The following is a 21,445-nucleotide window of genomic DNA, read 5'->3' on the forward strand; positions in this document are numbered from 1 at the left end:
ATTCCCAGTTCGTTTCTATATAACCATTTTGTCACTATCAAACCATCATCATTCTTATCATCATCGTAAACAAAATTGTTACACCATTATCATTATTTGATAACTTCATCGTAATCTAACCTACATGCTTTGTAACCATATTAATATCATGATATCATTATCATAATACTAACATCATTTCCATCACCATACACGTCTCCCTATACGATCATCATCATTATCATAATATCATACTTGATATCATTACCCTCTAAATTCAATTGGGTCTCGGCCCAATCATTTAATTTGGCCTACCAGCAATCCCATCCATTCATGGCTTAAAGTAAACCCTCTAAAAACAATCGTTTGGCTAATATGGTAACTTCTTGAATGGTAAAGGGAAACAAAAAACCATACGTGATCCCCATAGTATCTATCATATTCATCATCGTCGATATCCTCTCACACAAAATCATAAAAGTATCATCTTAATCTATTACTATAACCGCACCCTATCCTTCACCATTCATCATCAAAATCATTGAGCATCTTCATCATGTTCATCATCATAATCTCACCTCTATTATCATAATCCTAATCATAACATAATCATAATTCTACTTATTTCTAAATTGATCACAAAAATTCGATTCTCGTTTTACCCTTCATCAATATAACATAACCTATCCCTATTTATCATCATAATTGTTTCATTAATGCATGTGTGTATTTTTTGCATTCGGGTATGAAACAGTTAACAAAATCAATGGTTTCTAACATCATGGTCCTCTTTACCTTATAAGTCCAAGTAATCCAAATATAAAAAAAAGGCCCGTTAGTAACATTTCAGCCCAAGGAAATAACTAATCCAATTATGAATTGCTGGTGTCTCGCTAGGTCTAGTAACAAAATTGAACGGCAGGAACACATCATCATATTCACACCCTCATCATGATTTCATCATCAATACTTCACCATCCATTAACCCTTGTCATGATTATTTTTGGCAAATTACCAACCAACTTGCTAATGCTTTATGAATATCACCCACTTTACAGCTCCTCATCATAACATTATCTTTATTCTTATATATGTATCAATTGAAACAGAATATGATAGCTGCAGTTTTCACTCGAGTTTTAGAGTAAAGAGTACGCGTATATTAACAATAAATTTACGTGGATTTATGGTTTCAATGATGATGGAAGGTGTGGCTACAAAACAGGAACTATGATGGTGTATGCGTGGGTTTACGATTAAAGAGAGGAGAGAGAGAAGAAAGAGAGAGGTGGTTACTTGTGGTGAGGTGAGTTTGAGTGTCATGAAACAGTTATTCAAGAAAACAGAAGGTGCTTCAAGTGGTTTGGGGTGTTCACGGCATGTAAACAGAAATAGAAAAGAAGGAAGAAGGGTGATGACTTTGTTTGTTGAATTAAAACATAAACAAGGTAAAAATAGTAATCTTCTTTATCTGTTAGTATTTTTTTGTGGTTTAATTGAAAACAGGAACGGCCAAAGGATGGTGATCATGGTGTGTTTGATGAAAGTTGAAATGTCCCGTTCTTATTGATTAAAAACGTTCCATATTAATTGATTTCGTTGCGAGGTTTTGACCTCTATATGAGACGTTTTTCAAAGACTGCATTCATTTTAAAACAAACCATAACCTTTATTTCATCAATAAAGGTTTAAAAAGCTTTACGTAGATTATCAAATAATGATAATCTAAAATATCCTGTTTACACACGACCATTACATAATGGTTTACAATACAAATATGTTACAACAAAATAAGTTTCTTGAATGCAGTTTTTACACAATATCATACAAGCATGGACTCCAAATCTCGTCCTTATTTAAGTATGCGACAGCGGAAGCTCTTAATAATCACCTGAGAATAAACATGCTTAAAACGTCAACAAAAATGTTGGTGAGTTATAGGTTTAACCTATATATATCAAATCGTAACAATAGACCACAAGATTTCATATTTCAATACACATCCCATACATAGAGATAAAAATCATTCATATGGTGAACACCTGGTAACCGACAATAACAAGATGCATATATAAGAATATCCCCATCATTCCGAGACACCCTTAGGATATGATATAAATTTCGAAGTACTAAAGCATCCGGTACTTTGGATGGGGTTTGTTAGGCCCAATAGATCTATCTTTAGGATTCGCGTCAATTAGGGTGTCTGTTCCCTAATTCTTAGATTACCAGACTTAATAAAAAGGGGCATATTCGATTTCGATAATTCAACCATAGAATGTAGTTTCACGTACTTGTGTCTATTTTGTAAATCATTTATAAAACCTGCATGTATTCTCATCCCAAAAATATTAGATTTTAAAAGTGGGACTATAACTCACTTTCACAGATTTTTACTTCGTCGGGAAGTAAGACTTGGCCACTGGTTGATTCACGTACCTATAACAATATATACATATATATCAAAGTATGTTCAAAATATATTTACAACACTTTTAATATATTTTGATGTTTTAAGTTTATTAAGTCAGCTGTCCTCGTTAGTAACCTACAACTAGTTGTCCACAGTTAGATGTACAGAAATAAATCGATAAATATTATCTTGAATCAATCCACGACCCAGTGTATACGTATCTCAGTATTGATCACAACTCAAACTATATATATTTTGGAATCAACCTCAACCCTGTATAGCTAACTCCAACATTTACATATAGAGTGTCTATGGTTGTTCCGAAATATATATAGATGTGTCGACATGATAGGTCGAAACATTGTATACGTGTCTATGGTATCTCAAGATTACATAATATACAATACAAGTTGATTAAGTTATGGTTGGAATAGATTTGTTACCAATTTTCACGTAGCTAAAATGAGAAAAATTATCCAATCTTGTTTTACCCATAACTTCTTCATTTTAAATCCGTTTTGAGTGAATCAAATTGCTATGGTTTCATATTGAACTCTATTTTATGAATATAAACAGAAAAATTATAGGTTTATAGTCGGAAAAATAAGTTACAAGTCGTTTTTGTAAAGGTAGTCATTTCAGTCGAAAGAACGACGTCTAGATGACCATTTTAGAAAACATACTTCCACTTTGAGTTTAACCATAATTTTTGGATATAGTTTCATGTTCATAATAAAAATCATTTTCTCAGAATGACAACTTTTAAATCAAAGTTTATCATAGTTTTTTTAATTAACTAACCCAAAACAGCCCGCGGTGTTACTACGACGGCGTAAATTCGGTTTTACGGTGTTTTTCGTGTTTCCAGGTTTTAAGTCATTAAGTTAGCATATCATATAGATATAGAACATGTGTTTAGTTGATTTTAAAAGTCAAGTTAGAAGGATTAACTTTTGTTTGCGAACAAGTTTAGAATTAACTAAACTATGTTCTAGTGATTACAAGTTTAAACCTTCGAATAAGATAGCTTTATATGTATGAATCGAATGATGTTATGAACATCATTACTACCTTAATTTCCTTGGATAAACCTACTGGAAAAGAGAAAAATGGATCTAGCTTCAATGGATCCTTGGATGGCTCGAAGTTCTTGAAGCAGAATCATGACACGAAAACAAGTTCAAGTAAGATCATCACTTGAAATAAGATTGTTATAGTTATAGAAATTGAACCAAAGTTTGAATATGATTATTACCTTGTATTAGAATGATAACCTACTGTAAGAAATAAAGATTTCTTGAGGTTGGATGATCACCTTACAAGATTGGAAGTGAGCTAGCAAACTTGAAAGTATTCTTGATTTTATGAAACTAGAACTTTTGGAATTTATGAAGAACACTTAGAACTTGAAGATAGAACTTGAGAGAGATCAATTAGATGAAGAAAATTGAAGAATGAAAGTGTTTGTAGGTATTTTTGGTCGTTGGTGTATGGATTAGATATAAAGGATATGTAATTTTGTTTTCATGTAAATAAGTCATGAATGATTACTCATATTTTTGTAATTTTATGAGATATTTCATGCTAGTTGCCAAATGATGGTTCCCACATGTGTTAGGTGACTCACATGGGCTGCTAAGAGCTGATCATTGGAGTGTATATACCAATAGTACATACATCTAAAAGCTGTGTATTGTACGAGTACAAATACGGGTGCATACGAGTAGAATTGTTGATGAAACTGAACGAGGATGTAATTGTAAGCATTTTTGTTAAGTAGAAGTATTTTGATAAGTGTATTGAAGTCTTTCAAAAGTGTATAAATACATATTAAAACACTACATGTATATACATTTTAACTGAGTCGTTAAGTCATCGTTAGTCGTTACATGTAAGTGTTGTTTTGAAACCTTTAGGTTAACGATCTTGTTAAATGTTGTTAACCCAATGTTTATAATATCAAATGAGATTTTAAATTATTATATTATCATGATATTATCATGTATGAATATCTCTTAATATGATATATATACATTAAATGTCTTTACAACGATAATCGTTACATATATGTCTCGTTTAAAAATCATTAAGTTAGTAGTCTTGTTTTTACATATGTAGTTCATTGTTAATATACTTTATGATATGTTTTCTTATCATAGTATCATGTTAACTATATATATATATATCCATATATATGTCATCATATAGTTTTTACAAGTTTTAACGTTCGTGAATCACCGATCAACTTGGGTGGTCAATTGTTTATATGAAACATATTTCAATTAATCAAGTCTTAACAAGTTTGATTGCTTAACATGTTGGAAACATTTAATCATGTAAATATCAATCTCAATTAATATATATAAACATGGAAAAGTTCGGGTCACTACAGTACCTACCCGTTAAATAAATTTCGTCCTGAAATTTTAAGCTGTTGAAGGTGTTGATGAATCTTCTGGAAATAGATGCGGGTATTTCTTATTCATCTGATCTTCACGCTCCCAGGTGAACTCGGGTCCTCTACGAGCATTCCATCGAACCTTAACAATTGGTATCTTGTTTTGCTTAAGTCTTTTAACCTCACGATCCATTATTTCGACGGGTTCTTCGATGAATTGAAGTTTTTCGTTGATTTGGATTTCATCTAACGGAATAGTGAGATCTTCTTTAGCAAAACATTTCTTTAAATTCGAGACGTGGAAAGTGTTATGTACAGCCGCGAGTTGTTGAGGTAACTCTAGTCGGTAAGCTACTGGTCCGACACGATCAATAATCTTGAATGGTCCAATATACCTTGGATTTAATTTCCCTCGTTTACCAAATCGAACAACGCCTTTCCAAGGTGCAACTTTAAGCATGACCATCTCTCCAATTTCAAATTCTATATCTTTTCTTTTAATGTCAGCGTAGCTCTTTTGTCGACTTTGGGCGGTTTTCAACCGTTGTTGAATTTGGATGATCTTCTCGGTAGTTTCTTGTATAATCTCCGGACCCGTAATCTGTCTATCCCCCACTTCACTCCAACAAATCGGAGACCTGCACTTTCTACCATAAAGTGCTTCAAACGGCGCCATCTCAATGCTTGAATGGTAGCTGTTGTTGTAGGAAAATTCTGCTAACGGTAGATGTCGATCCCAACTGTTTCCGAAATCAATAACACATGCTCGTAGCATGTCTTCAAGTGTTTGTATCGTCCTTTCGCTCTGCCCATCAGTTTGTGGATGATAGGCAGTACTCATGTTTAGACGAGTTCCTAATGCTTGCTGTAATGTCTGCCAGAATCTTGAAATAAATCTGCCATCCCTATCAGAGATAATAGAGATTGGTATTCCATGTCTGGAGACGACTTCCTTCAAATACAGTCGTGCTAACTTCTCCATCTTGTCATCTTCTCTTATTGGTAGGAAGTGTGCTGATTTGGTGAGACGATCAACTATTACCCAAATAGTATCAAAACCACTTGCAGTCCTTGGCAATTTAGTGATGAAATCCATGGTAATGTTTTCCCATTTCCATTCCGGGATTTCGGGTTGTTGAAGTAGACCTGATGGTTTCTGATGCTCAGCTTTGACCTTAGAACACGTCAAAAATTCTCCTACGTATTTAGCAACATCGGCTTTCATACCCGGCCACCAAAAATGTTTCTTGAGATCCTTGTACATCTTCCCCGTTCCAGGATGTATTGAGTATCTGGTTTTATGAGCTTCTCTAAGTACCATTTCTCTCATATCTCCAAATTTTGGTACCCAAATCCTTTCAGCCCTATACCGGGTTCCGTCTTCCCGAATATTAAGATGTTTCTCCGATCCTTTGGGTATTTCATCCTTTAAATTTCCCTCTTTTAAAACTCCTTGTTGCGCCTCCTTTATTTGAGTAGTAATGTTATTATGAATCATTATATTCATAGATTTTACTCGAATGGGTTCTCTGTCCTTCCTGCTCAAGGCATCGGCTACCACATTTGCCTTCCCCGGGTGGTAACGAATCTCAAAGTCGTAATCATTCAAAAATTCAATCCACCTACGCTGCCTCATATTCAGTTGTTTCTGATTAAATATGTGTTGAAGACTTTTGTGGTCAGTATATATAATACTTTTGACCCCATATAAGTAGTGCCTCCAAGTCTTTAATGCAAAAACAACCGCGCCTAATTCCAAATCATGCGTCGTATAATTTTGTTCGTGAATCTTCAATTGTCTAGACGCATAAGCAATCACCTTCGTTCGTTGCATTAATACACAACCGAGACCTTGCTTTGATGCGTCACAATAAATCACAAAATCATCATTCCCTTCAGGTAATGACAATATAGGTGCCGTAGTTAGCTTTTTCTTCAATAACTGAAACGCTTTCTCTTGTTCATCATTCCATTCAAATTTCTTCTCTTTATGCGTTAATGCAGTCAAGGGTTTTGCTATTCTGGAAAAGTCTTGGATGAACCTTCTGTAGTAACCAGCTAGTCCTAAAAACTGGCGTATGTGTTTCGGAGTTTTCGGGGTTTCCCATTTTTCAACAGTTTCTATCTTTGCCGGATCCACCTTAATACCTTCTTTGTTCACTATGTGACCGAGGAATTGAACTTCTTCCAACCAAAATGCACACTTTGAAAACTTAGCGTACAATTCTTCCTTCCTCAATACTTCTAACACCTTTCTCAAATGTTCACCGTGTTCTTGGTCATTCTTTGAGTAAATAAGTATGTCATCAATAAAAACAATGACAAACTTGTCAAGGTATGGTCCACACACTCGGTTCATAAGGTCCATGAACACAGCTGGTGCATTAGTTAAACCAAACGGCATGACCATAAACTCGTAATGACCGTAACGTGTTCTGAAAGCAGTCTTTGGAATATCATCTTCTTTCACCCGCATTTGATGATACCCGGAACGTAAGTCAATCTTTGAATAAACAGACGAGCCTTGTAGTTGATCAAATAAGTCGTCGATTCTCGGTAGTGGGTAGCGGTTCTTGATGGTAAGTTTGTTCAACTCTCGGTAGTTGATACACAACCTGAATGTACCATCTTTCTTCTTGACAAACAAAACAGGAGCTCCCCACGGTGATGTGCTTGGTCGAATGAAACCACGCTCTAAAAGTTCTTGTAATTGGCTTTGCAGTTCTTTCATCTCGCTGGGTGCGAGTCTGTAAGGAGCACGAGCTATTGGTGCAGCTCCTGGTACAAGATCTATTTGAAATTCAACGGATCGATGTGGGGGCAATCCCGGTAATTCTTTCGGAAATACATCGGGAAATTCTTTTGCAATGGGAACATCATTGATGCTCTTTTCTTCAGTTTGTACTTTCTCGACGTGTGCTAGAACAGCATAGCAACCTTTTCTTATTAGTTTTTGTGCCTTCAAATTACTAATAAGATGTAGCTTCGTGTTGCCCTTTTCTCCGTACACCATTAAGGGTTTTCCTTTTTCTCGTATAATGCGAATTGCATTTTTGTAACAAAGATCTCCGCTTTCACTTCTTTCAACCAGTCCATACCGATTATCACATCAAAACTCCCTAACTCTACTGGTATCAAATCAATCTTAAATGTTTCGCTAACCAGTTTAATTTCTCGATTCCGACATATATTATCTACTGAAATTAATTTACCATTTGCTAATTCGAGTAAAAATTTACTATCCAAAGGCGTCAATGGACAACTTAATTTAGCACAAAAATCTCTACTCATATAGCTTCTATCCGCACCCGAATCAAATAAAACGTAAGCAGATTTATTGTCAATAAGAAACGTACCCGTAACAAGCTCCGGGTCTTCCTGTGCCTCTACCGCATTAATATTGAAAACTCTTCCACGGCCTTGTCCATTCGTGTTCTCCTGGTTCGGGCAATTTCTAATAATGTGGCCTGGTTTTCCACATTTATAACAAACTACATTGGCATAACTTGCTCCGACACTACTTGCTCCGCCATTACTCGTTCCGACACCATTTGTTCCTTTCGTTATATTAACCCCTGGTCCGTAGACCTCACACTTCGCCGCGCTATGACCATTTCTTTTACACTTGTTGCAAAATTTGGTGCAGAACCCCGAGTGATTCTTTTCACACCTTTGGCATAGCTGCTTCTGAATGTTGTTGTTGTTGCGGTTATTATTGTTGTTGGGATGATTGTTGTAGTTGTTGTTGTTGTTGTTGTTGTTGTTGTTGGGCCGTTTGTTGTAGTTGCGATTGATGTTGCGATTGTTGGGATAATTGTTGCGATTATTGTTGTAATTGCTGTTGTTGTTGTATTGGTGATTCTTATCACCGTTTTCCTCCCACTTTCTTTTGGCTTGCTTCACATTGGCCTCTTCAGCAGTCTGTTCTTTAATTCTTTCTTCAATCTGGTTCACTAGTTTGTGAGCCATTCTACATGCCTGTTGTATGGAGGCGGGCTCGTGTGAACTTATATCTTCTTGGATTCTTTCCGGTAATCCTTTCACAAACGCGTCGATCTTCTCTTCCTCATCTTCGAATGCTCCCGGACACAATAGGCACAATTCTGTGAATCGTCTTTCGTACGTGGTAATATCAAATCCTTGGGTTCGTAACCCTCTAAGTTCTGTCTTGAGCTTATTGACCTCGGTTCTGGGACGGTACTTCTCGTTCATCAAGTGTTTGAATGCTGACCACGGTAGTGCGTACGCATCATCTTGTCCCACTTGCTCTAGATAGGTATTCCACCATGTTAACGCAGAACCTGTGAAGGTATGCGTAGCGTACTTCACTTTGTCCTCTTTAGTACACTTACTTATGGCAAACACCGATTCAACCTTCTCGGTCCACCGTTTCAATCCGATCGGTCCTTCGGTTCCATTAAATTCCAAAGGTTTGCAAGCAGTGAATTCTTTGTAGGTGCATCCTACACGATTTCCTGTACTGCTAGATCCAAGGTTATTGTTGGTATGTAGCGCAGCCTGTACTGCGGCTATGTTTGAAGCTAGAAAAGTACGGAATTCCTCTTCATTCATATTCACGGTGTGTCGAGTAGTCGGTGCCATTTCCTTCAAAATAGTTAAATGGAACAAGTTAATCATACAGAATATTAAGAGTAGTTAATAGTATTTCGTAGCATAATATGAACTCATTTATAAAAGCTTTTTCTTCATATTAGCATTTTATAAGTTTAAATTCGGGTAGTACCTACCCGTTAAGTTCATACTTAGTAGCTAATATACAATTCAACTACTACAATTCTATATGAAAAACTGATTATAATAATATTTCGCGTTCAAACTTTTATACAATATTTTACAAACTTACAATACCGCTTATTTTACATAAAGCATGAAATATAGCACACAATAACTTTGATACAAGATAGTTGTGAAGACAATTCTAGCTAGTACACAAGTCGTTCAGCAAAGGCAATAAAGACACGTAATTCATACGTCCAGAAACAAGTCATGCATTCTGGTTTTACTAGGACTACTTCCCATCCTTGGTCTTGTGCAACATAACCGTTATGGCCGTTGATAAGACAGCGTGTTGTAACGTCATCAAAGGGACGAGGGTTACGTAATGTCCAACAGTCCCGTAATAATCTAAAAACCTCATTTCTTACCCCAATTACCGACTCCGTCACTTGTGGAAACGTTTTGTTTAATAGTTGTAGCCCGATGTTCTTGTTCTCACTTTGGTGAGAAGCGAACATTACTAATCCGTAAGCATAACATGCTTCTTTATGTTGCATGTTAGCCGCTTTTTCTAAATCACGAAGTCCAATATTCGGATATATTGAGTCAAAATAATTTCTTAACCCGTTGCGTAAAATAGCATTTGGGTTCCCCGCAATATATGCGTCAAAGTAAACACATCGTAACTTATGGGTTTCCCAATGTGATATCCCCCATCTTTCAAACGAAAGTCTCTTATAAACCAAGACATTCTTGGAACGTTCTTCGAATGTCTTACAAACTGATCTCGCCTTAAATAGTTGTGCCGAAGAATTCTGGCCGACTCTAGACAAGATTTCATCAATCATGTCTCCGGGTAGGTCTCTTAAAATATTGGGTTGTCTATCCATTTTGTGTTTTTAAACTGTAAAATAGACAAGTGTTAGATTCATAAAAAAAATACTTATTAATACAAGCAATTTTTACATATATCATAAAGCATAAGAACACTATATTACATATATTACACCACACGAATACAACTATCTTATTCCGACTCGCTCGTTTCTTCTTCTTCGGTTTTGGTTCGTTTTGCCAAGTTTCTAGGGATATATGATGTTCCCCTAATACGAGCCGTCGTTGTCCACATTGGTTTAGAAAAACCTGGTGGTTTAGAGGTTCCCGGGTCATTGTTACAACTTAAGGACTTCGGGGGTTGACGATACATATAAAGTTCATCGGGGTTGGAATTAGATTTCTCTATTTTTATGCCCTTTCCCTTATTATTTTCTTTTGCCTTTTTAAATTCAGTTGGGGTAATTTCTATAACATCATCGGAATTCTCGTCGGAATCCGATTCATCGGAGAATTGGTAATCCTCCCAATATTTTGCTTCCTTGGCGGAAACACCATTGACCATAATTAACTTTGGTCAGTTGGTTGAGGATTTTCTTTTACTTAACCTTTTTATTATTTCCCCCACCGGTTCTATTTCTTCATCCGGTTCCGATTCTTCTTCGGGTTCCGATTCTTCTTCCGGTTCCGACTCTTCTTCCGGTTCCTCTTCGGGAACTTGTGAATCAGTCCACAAATCATTCCAATTTACATTTGACTCTTCATTATTATTAGATGAGTCAATGGGACTTGTTCTAGAGGTAGACATCTATCACATAATATCAAACACGTTAAGAGATTAATATATCACATAATATTCATATGTTAAAAATATATAGTTTCCAACAAAAATGTTAAGCAATCATTTTTAAAGAAAACACGGTCGAAGTCCAGACTCACTAATGCATCCTAACAAACTCGATAAGACACACTAATGCAAATTTTCTGGTTCTCTAAGACCAACGCTCGGATACCAACTGAAATGTCCCGTTCTTATTGATTAAAAACGTTCCATATTAATTGATTTCGTTGCGAGGTTTTGACCTCTATATGAGACGTTTTTCAAAGACTGCATTCATTTTAAAACAAACCATAACCTTTATTTCATCAATAAAGGTTTAAAAAGCTTTACGTAGATTATCAAATAATGATAATCTAAAATATCCTGTTTACACACGACCATTACATAATGGTTTACAATACAAATATGTTACAACAAAATAAGTTTCTTGAATGCAGTTTTTACACAATATCATACAAGCATGGACTCCAAATCTCGTCCTTATTTAAGTATGCGACAGCGGAAGCTCTTAATAATCACCTGAGAATAAACATGCTTAAAACGTCAACAAAAATGTTGGTGAGTTATAGGTTTAACCTATATATATCAAATCGTAACAATAGACCACAAGATTTCATATTTCAATACACATCCCATACATAGAGATAAAAATCATTCATATGGTGAACACCTGGTAACCGACAATAACAAGATGCATATATAAGAATATCCCCATCATTCCGGGACACCCTTCGGATATGATATAAATTTCGAAGTACTAAAGCATCCGGTACTTTGGATGGGGTTTGTTAGGCCCAATAGATCTATCTTTAGGATTCACGTCAATTAGGGTGTCTGTTCCCTAATTCTTAGATTACCAGACTTAATAAAAAGGGGCATATTCGATTTCGATAATTCAACCATAGAATGTAGTTTCACGTACTTGTGTCTATTTTGTAAATCATTTATAAAACCTGCATGTATTCTCATCCCAAAAATATTAGATTTTAAAAGTGGGACTATAACTCACTTTCACAGATTTTTACTTCGTCGGGAAGTAAGACTTGGCCACTGGTTGATTCACGAACCTATAACAATATATACATATATATCAAAGTATGTTCAAAATATATTTACAACATTTTTAATATATTTTGATGTTTTAAGTTTATTAAGTCAGCTGTCCTCGTTAGTAACCTACAACTAGTTGTCCACAGTTAGATGTACAGAAATAAATCGATAAATATTATCTTGAATCAATCCACGACCCAGTGTATACGTATCTCAGTATTGATCACAACTCAAACTATATATATTTTGGAATCAACCTCAACCCTGTATAGCTAACTCCAACATTTACATATAGAGTGTCTATGGTTGTTCCGAAATATATATAGATGTGTCGACATGATAGGTCGAAACATTGTATACGTGTCTATGGTATCTCAAGATTACATAATATACAATACAAGTTGATTAAGTTATGGTTGGAATAGATTTGTTACCAATTTTCACGTAGCTAAAATGAGAAAAATTATCCAATCTTGTTTTACCCATAACTTCTTCATTTTAAATCCGTTTTGAGTGAATCAAATTGCTATGGTTTCATATTGAACTCTATTTTATGAATATAAACAGAAAAATTATAGGTTTATAGTCGGAAAAATAAGTTACAAGTCGTTTTTGTAAAGGTAGTCATTTCAGTCGAAAGAACGACGTCTAGATGACCATTTTAGAAAACATACTTCCACTTTGAGTTTAACCATAATTTTTGGATATAGTTTCATGTTCATAATAAAAATCATTTTCTCAGAATGACAACTTTTAAATCAAAGTTTATCATAGTTTTTTTAATAAACTAACCCAAAACAGCCCGCGGTGTTACTAAGACGGCGTAAATTCGGTTTTACGGTGTTTTTCGTGTTTCCAGGTTTTAAGTCATAAAGTTAGCATATCATATAGATATAGAACATGTGTTTAGTTGATTTTAAAAGTCAAGTTAGAAGGATTAACTTTTGTTTGCGAACAAGTTTAGAATTAACTAAACTATGTTCTAGTGATTACAAGTTTAAACCTTCGAATAAGATAGCTTTATATGTATGAATCGAATGATGTTATGAACATCATTACTACCTTAATTTCCTTGGATAAACCTACTGGAAAAGAGAAAAATGGATCTAGCTTCAATGGATCCTTGGATGGCTCGAAGTTCTTGAAGCAGAATCATGACACGAAAACAAGTTCAAGTAAGATCATCACTTGAAATAAGATTGTTATAGTTATAGAAATTGAACCAAAGTTTGAATATGATTATTACCTTGTATTAGAATGATAACCTACTATAAGAAATAAAGATTTCTTGAGGTTGGATGATCACCTTACAAGATTGGAAGTGAGCTAGCAAACTTGAAAGTATTCTTGATTTTATGAAACTAGAACTTTTGGAATTTATGAAGAACACTTAGAACTTGAAGATAGAACTTGAGAGAGATCAATTAGATGAAGAAAATTGAAGAATTAAAGTGTTTGTAGGTATTTTTGGTCGTTGGTGTATGGATTAGATATAAAGGATATGTAATTTTGTTTTCATGTAAATAAGTCATGAATGATTACTCAGATTTTTGTAATTTTATGAGATATTTCATGCTAGTTGCCAAATGATGGTTCCCACATGTGTTAGGTGACTCACATGGGCTGCTAAGAGCTGATCATTGGAGTGTATATACCAATAGTACATACATCTAAAAGCTGTGTATTGTACGAGTACAAATACGGGTGCATACGAGTAGAATTGTTGATGAAACTGAACGAGGATGTAATTGTAAGCATTTTTGTTAAGTAGAAGTATTTTGATAAGTGTATTGAAGTCTTTCAAAAGTGTATAAATACATATTAAAACACTACATGTATATACATTTTAACTGAGTCGTTAAGTCATCGTTAGTCGTTACATGTAAGTGTTGTTTTGAAACCTTTAGGTTAACGATCTTGTTAAATGTTGTTAACCCAATGTTTATAATATCAAATGAGATTTTAAATTATTATATTATCATGATATTATCATGTATGAATATCTCTTAATATGATATATATACATTAAATGTCTTTACAACGATAATCGTTACATATATGTCTCGTTTAAAAATCATTAAGTTAGTAGTCTTGTTTTTACATATGTAGTTCATTGTTAATATACTTTATGATATGTTTTCTTATCATAGTATCATGTTAACTATATATATATATCCATATATATGTCATCATATAGTTTTTACAAGTTTTAACGTTCGTGAATCACCGATCAACTTGGGTGGTCAATTGTCTATATGAAACATATTTCAATTAATCAAGTCTTAACAAGTTTGATTGCTTAACATGTTGGAAATATTTAATCATGTAAATATCAATCTCAATTAATATATATAAACATGGAAAAGTTCGGGTCACTACAAAAGTGGTGTGCGGTTATGATGGTTGGTTGAACAAGACAGAAACAATAGTATGGCAGTTGATAAGTTAAGTGGTAGTGGTGTTTGTTGTTGAATCAAAACAGGAGAGAAAATGAATATATCGAACATGTGATTCGGGTTCGATGTGGTGGTGATGGTTGATATGTTTTAAACGGGTTTGAAGTGGTGAGTATTGTAAATTGGTGATTGTTCACGATGGTTGATGTCCGTTGTAGGTGGAAGTGGTCATGGTTATGATTATGATCTTGGGTCGAGTAAAAACAAGAGACAGAGTACGTACCGATTCTAATGCTATATGTATGTAAATGTGGTTTTGATGATGATAACTTCGGTTAGAAAAACAGCAAGGATAACGATGGTGATGATTTGAGGGGTGGCGGTTGTAACAAGAGAGAGAGAAAGAAAACACGACGTAACTTATGGTCTCCCCAATGTGATATACCCCATCTATTAAAGGAAAGCCTTTTATAAACTAAGGCATGCCTGGAACGTCTTTCAAATATTTGACAAACTAATTTTGACATAAATAATTGTGCCGATGAACTCTGACCGACTCTAGACAAGATTTCATCAATCATGTCCCCGGGTAGGTCTTCTAAAATATTCGGTTGTTTATCCTTAACATCCATTGTGTGTTTTTATACTATAAAATAGAAGAGGATTAGATTCGTAAAAGATAATTAACAAACAATACAAGCAATTTTTACATATAACATGAAAATACAAGCACACTACAATACATATATTACACAACATGATTACAACTCTTTATTCCAACTCACTCGTTTCTTCCTCTTCGGACTTGGTTCGTTTTGCTAATTTCCTAGGGATATATGGTGCTCCCCTAATACGAGCCGTTCTTTTCTCAAATGGTCTAGAAAAACCTGGTGGCTTAGATGTTCCCGGGTTATAGTAAAAGTTTAAGAAATACGGGTGTTTACGGTACACCCCATCAGGGTACTTCATGTTAACATAAAGTTCATCGGTTTTGGGCTCAGGTTTTTCTATTTTAATGTCTTTTCCCTTATTATTTTCTTTTTCTTTTTCAAATTGGGTCAAGGTAATTTCTATAACATCATCGGAATCCTCATCGGGATCCGATTCATCAGAAAACTGGTAATTTTCCCAATACTTTCCTTCCTTGGCGGAAACACCATTGACCATTTTTAACTTTGGTCCATTGGTTGAGGATTTTCTTTTATTTAACCATTTTTCTGTAGTTATTAATATTTCTTCCTCCGGAACCTCTTCTTCTTCTGGTTTCTCTTCTTCCGGTTCCTCCTTTTCCGGTTCCTCCTCTTCCGGTTCTTCCTCGAGAATTTGTGAATCTTCCCAAAATATATTCGACTCTTCATTATTATTAGATGAGTCGATGGGATTTGTACTAGAGGTAGACATCTATCACACAATATCAAACACGTTAAGAGATTAATATATCACATAATATTTAGATGTTAATAATATATAGTTTCCAACAAAAAGTGTTAAGCAATCGTTTTTAAAGAAAACACGGTCGAAGTCCAGACTCACTAATGCATCCTAACAAACTCGGTAAGACACACTAATGCAAATTTCTGGTTCTCTAAGACCAACGCTCGGATACCAACTGAAATGTCCCGTTCATATCGATTATAAATGTTCCATATTAATTGATTTCGTTGCGAGGTTTTGACTTCTATATGAGACATTTTTCAAAGACTGCATTCGATTTTAAAACAAAACATAACCTTTATTTTATCGATAAAGGTTTAAAAATATTACGACGATTATCAAATAATGATAATCTAAAATATAGCGTTTTCACACGATTATTACATAATGGTTTACAATAATATTACACATCAATTTAAATCTTCGAATGCAGTTTTTAAATAATATTATACAAGCATGCTGACTCCAACTCTTGTCCATAAATTAGCATGCAACAGAGGTAGCTCTTAATAATCACCTGATAATAAACATGCTTTAAACGTCAACAAAAATGTTGGTGAGTTATAGGTTTAAATATATTTATCAAATCATAATAATAGACCACAAGATTTCATATTTCCATTTTTCATAAACATCACCCCATATATAGAGATAAAAATCATTCATATGGTGAATACCTGGTAACCGACATTAAAAAGATGCATATAGAATATCCCCATCATTCCGGGACTCCCTTCGGACATGATAAAATAGAAATACTAAAGCAGTTCAAATTCTTCGACTGGGGCTTGTTAGTGCCCATAGATCTATCTTTAGGATTCGCGTCAATTAGGGTGCCTGTTCCCTAATTCTTAGATTTCCAGACTAAAAAGGGGCATATTCGGTTTAATAAATTCAACCATAGAATGTAGTTTCACGTACTTGTGTCTATTTTGTAAAATATTTATAAAACTGCATGTATTCTCATCCCAAAAGATATTAGATTTTAAAAAGTGGGACTATAACTCACTTTCACAGATTTTTACTTCATCGGGAAGTAAGACTTGGCCACGGGTTGATTCACGAACCTATAACAAATGTATACATATATATCAAAGTATGATCGAAATATATTGTGATGACCCGGAAATTTCTGACCAAATTTAAACTTAATCTTTTTATGATTTAATGTTTCCGACATGATAAGCAATGAATTTTGACAAGTTTTAAAACTTATGAAAATGATTTTTTTTATATATAACGGTTGACCATCATGTTTGTACAACGATTCACGAACGTTATAACATGTATTATATACATATTTTAATAAATATAAGAGTTTTCGATATATACGAAATCATGCGAATAATATTTATATACGAAATGATTAAAAATTTACTATTAAACGATGCTATTTCAAATTAAAATTTTTACGTATTAAGTCATTTTATTTTTATGATATAATTTTTGTATTTTTTTTTTTAAGAAACGAAGTTAAATTAATAATGTACAATTTGTAAAGCACAACGTACAACGTGTAGCTTAAATAGTTGAATTTAAATTAATTCATTTACTATTCACATGAAAACGACATGATAGAAATTATTAATTATAAGTTACATAGAATACCCCTGAAGTATTTAATAAATACGACTTTTTAAAATTTAATATTCGATTTACGTATTATATTAATATATATAATACGTCGACAAACAACGAGACAAAGGTTTATGAGCTGGATCCTCCAGCCATGCGATCGCATGGCCAAGGAGGCTAAACCCCATGCGATCGCATGGGGTACTTTTTCAGGTATGATTGCTATAAATTGCAGTTTTTGACTCGAGATAATCACACACATACACAAATATAGATATACTCCGTAATATTATTTATTATTATTATTATTATTATTATTATTATTATTATTATTATTATTATTATTATTATTATTATTAATCTTATTATTTTTATTATTAGTGTTATTATTTTTGCGATACAAAAATAATAATGTACATAAAATATTACGACGGAGTGCTGTCCAAGTAATTTTCAAAACGTGTTTCCAAGCGAGCTAGAGCTAAGAAAAATATGGGTTATTGCCAAGGAAATTATGGGTAATGTTCGAGGGTATTTTTGTGAATCAAACCTCGTGTTTATCATCTACGATGCGTCTACGTGCTTTTCTACAATATTGTATATCAATATTAAACAGTGAGTTTCATAAGATCCCTTTTACTCTCTACATTTTTGGGCTGAGAATACATGCAAATGCTTTATTAACCGATATACAATATTTATATGCGTGAGTTTCATAAGATCCCTTTTACTCTCTACATTTTTGGGCTGAGAATACATGCAAATGCTTTATTAACCGATATACAATATTTATATGCGTGAGTTTCATAAGATCCCTTTTACTCTCTACATTTTTGGGCTGAGAATACATGCAAATGCTTTATTAACCGATATACAATATTTATATGCGTGAGTTTCATTTGCTCCCTTCTTAATTGCTTTTGCAATCTATATTTTTGGGCTGAGAATACATGCAATTTATTTTAAAACGTAATGGATACAAGTACATACTTAATTCTACACTGAGTTTGAACCGAAAATCCCTTAGCTTTGGTAACTAGTAGCTGCCAGTACATAGGATATGGACTGGTGGGCGCGAATAACAGTATATGGATCCATAGGGCTTGACATCCCCGTCCGAGCTAGAGCGCTAGCCTTTTAACGGACGTGTGTTATTTGAGTTTAGGACACGTTGGTTTGCGTGTATTAAAACGAATGGGGTATTTATCATTATAACATTAAAGCTTAGTTACCAGGGTGCTCTGTTATGTAGAATCTATTGATAAACGTTTCTGGATGAAACAACTGAAATCTTGTGATCCACCTTTATATACAGATTATGAGCAACATTAAAACTATGAACTCACCAACCTTTGTGTTGACACTTGTTAGCATGTTTATTCTCAGATTTCCTAAAAGTCTTCCGCTGTTTGCTTAGATGTTAAACAAGCTATGTGCATGGAGTCTTACATGACATATTTTTCAAGGAGACGTTGCATTTACCAAATCATCACCATGTATCTTATTTTGACTGCATTGTCAACAGAAATGATGTTGTAAACTATTATATACGGTGATTGTCTATATGTAGAAATCATCAGATGTCGAAAACCTTTAATTTAAATATTCATTTATGGTGTGCCTTTTCAAAAGAATGCAATGTTTACAAAACGTATCATATAGAGGTCAAATACCTCGCAATGAAATCAATGAATGACGTGTTCGTCCATATGGATTTGGAGCAATCGTCACAGTTGGTATCAGAGCGTTGGTCCTAGCGAATCAGGTCTTGCATGAATGTGTCTAACTGATAGTTGTTAAGATGCATTAGTAAGTCTGGACTTCGACCGTGTCTGCAAGTTAAAAGTTTTGCTTATCATTTCTTGTCGAAAATTACATGCTTATCATTCTTAAGTCTAGACACGTTTTCCTGCATTTATTGCATAAATAGTGTATAGACAAAAATTCATACCTTAGCGTATCTGTTACTGTAAACTTTTCCTGATATCTTCAGAAAATTTCTCCGTGATTTATGGAATTTGGTATTATATATGTAAATTATGTATTGAAGAATACCAAACTAAATTCTATAATCTAATTCATATCAAAAATCATCTCCCTATTTATACAAGATGGATCCCGTATCTAGTTCAAACTCTGACAGCTATTCCGATATGGATATTCACCTGAATTCCGAAGACAGTGTAACCGGAATGGATCAACCAATTAGCCATCATCTATTCTGGATGAATTGGGGATGGGTTCGTAGCCTACTTAATTATTGGAGACAAGAAGAAGGCGATCCCTTTCACCCACCACATTGCCCTCTTGGCGAAGAACCTGAAGCACTTACTGGGAAACCTGTTCGAGACACCATTTTCTCTCTCATTTCCAGAGTATCTCGTCACGATAATATACTATCTCAAATTCTGGATCTTATTCATCCGCTCGTCCGAACCGCCAATCATCCCAGTGTAGTAGAAGAAGTCAACGAGCTTCGTGCTTGGGTAGTGGCTTTGGAGAATATGGTGCAAAGGTTACAAACACCAGCAGCATCACCGGCATCAACAGTACCACCGACAACAACACCAACAGTACCATTACCACCACCAACAACATCCGCATCGCAAACCTCAACTTCACAATCTGTTCCACGAGCATCAACGTCATACGCACCGTAGTTACCAAGAAATACCAGCAACAATAACCGATGAAGTTTTAACTCATTTCCCCTGAAGAAATTTTATGTATATTTAATATATATGAATTTTGAAATCAAAATAAATCTTTTCGTACTAAGCTATTACGTGTGAATCTTAACTGGTAGGTACTACTCGGTTAGTTCATATTACTAATATGCAATGATGTACATCCTTCCTTAACAACTTAACCATTGTTAACTACAATCTTTGTTTCAACTTAATGAATTCCATTTCATAATAAACCAAGTGTATTATTCAATTACATAATTGATTTTACATTTTCATTTTCGATATACTCGAAACTTCCCAGAAAACATCATTTTTACCTTGCGAAGTTAGCAAGAGTTCCATAAGCACCAACATGATTCACTGAGGAAATATCAATAAAACTGAATAACGAAGTATTGATTACATTAGTAAAATACTCCACGAAGATTATGAAATCTTTAATGTTTTAGAGATTATTCATTTCTAATCCAACAAAAAAAAAAATTAAATGAGCTTAATATGATATTAACTCATTAAATTTGTGTTACATCTGAAGAAAATATACATACATATATTTTCATAAAGACGGTAATAAAAATTCTTTTGTACAAAGTATTAATTGTGAAATCTTTAACGGGTAGGTAATACCCGGGAAATATATAAGTTCGCAATTAATATGTTACACTGTACATTCTTCAACTTTGATTCAAAAATTATTAACAATGCTCACAACGATATACAATCATTTTCATACAAATTCAATTACATATTCTGATATTGACGGATCAGAATCTAAGTCATAACTCTGAACCTGTGACATCATTCTTAGATCTCTACATCTTTCAAATCTATACTTTGACTTCAAAAATGTGAAAGATCCTTTAGCATTGTTATTACTGAAAATAATCTTGCCATCCTTTTCAAAGTATCCAGTTTTATCACACTTTCAACCAGTCAACTTTGACTTTTCAGATTAACCTTATTGTAACCTTGACATATACGTTTTTGTTACCGGGAAACCTTTTATGTTCCACCACATTAGCAGTAAATTTACCAACAACTTCATTGATCCTTGACCTTCCGAAAAATCCGTATACTCATTGAAACCCTATCATGTAC

The sequence above is a fragment of the Rutidosis leptorrhynchoides genome, chromosome 11 (assembly GCF_046630445.1).
Source record: "Rutidosis leptorrhynchoides isolate AG116_Rl617_1_P2 chromosome 11, CSIRO_AGI_Rlap_v1, whole genome shotgun sequence".
NCBI classification, from domain to species: Eukaryota; Viridiplantae; Streptophyta; class Magnoliopsida; order Asterales; family Asteraceae; genus Rutidosis; species Rutidosis leptorrhynchoides.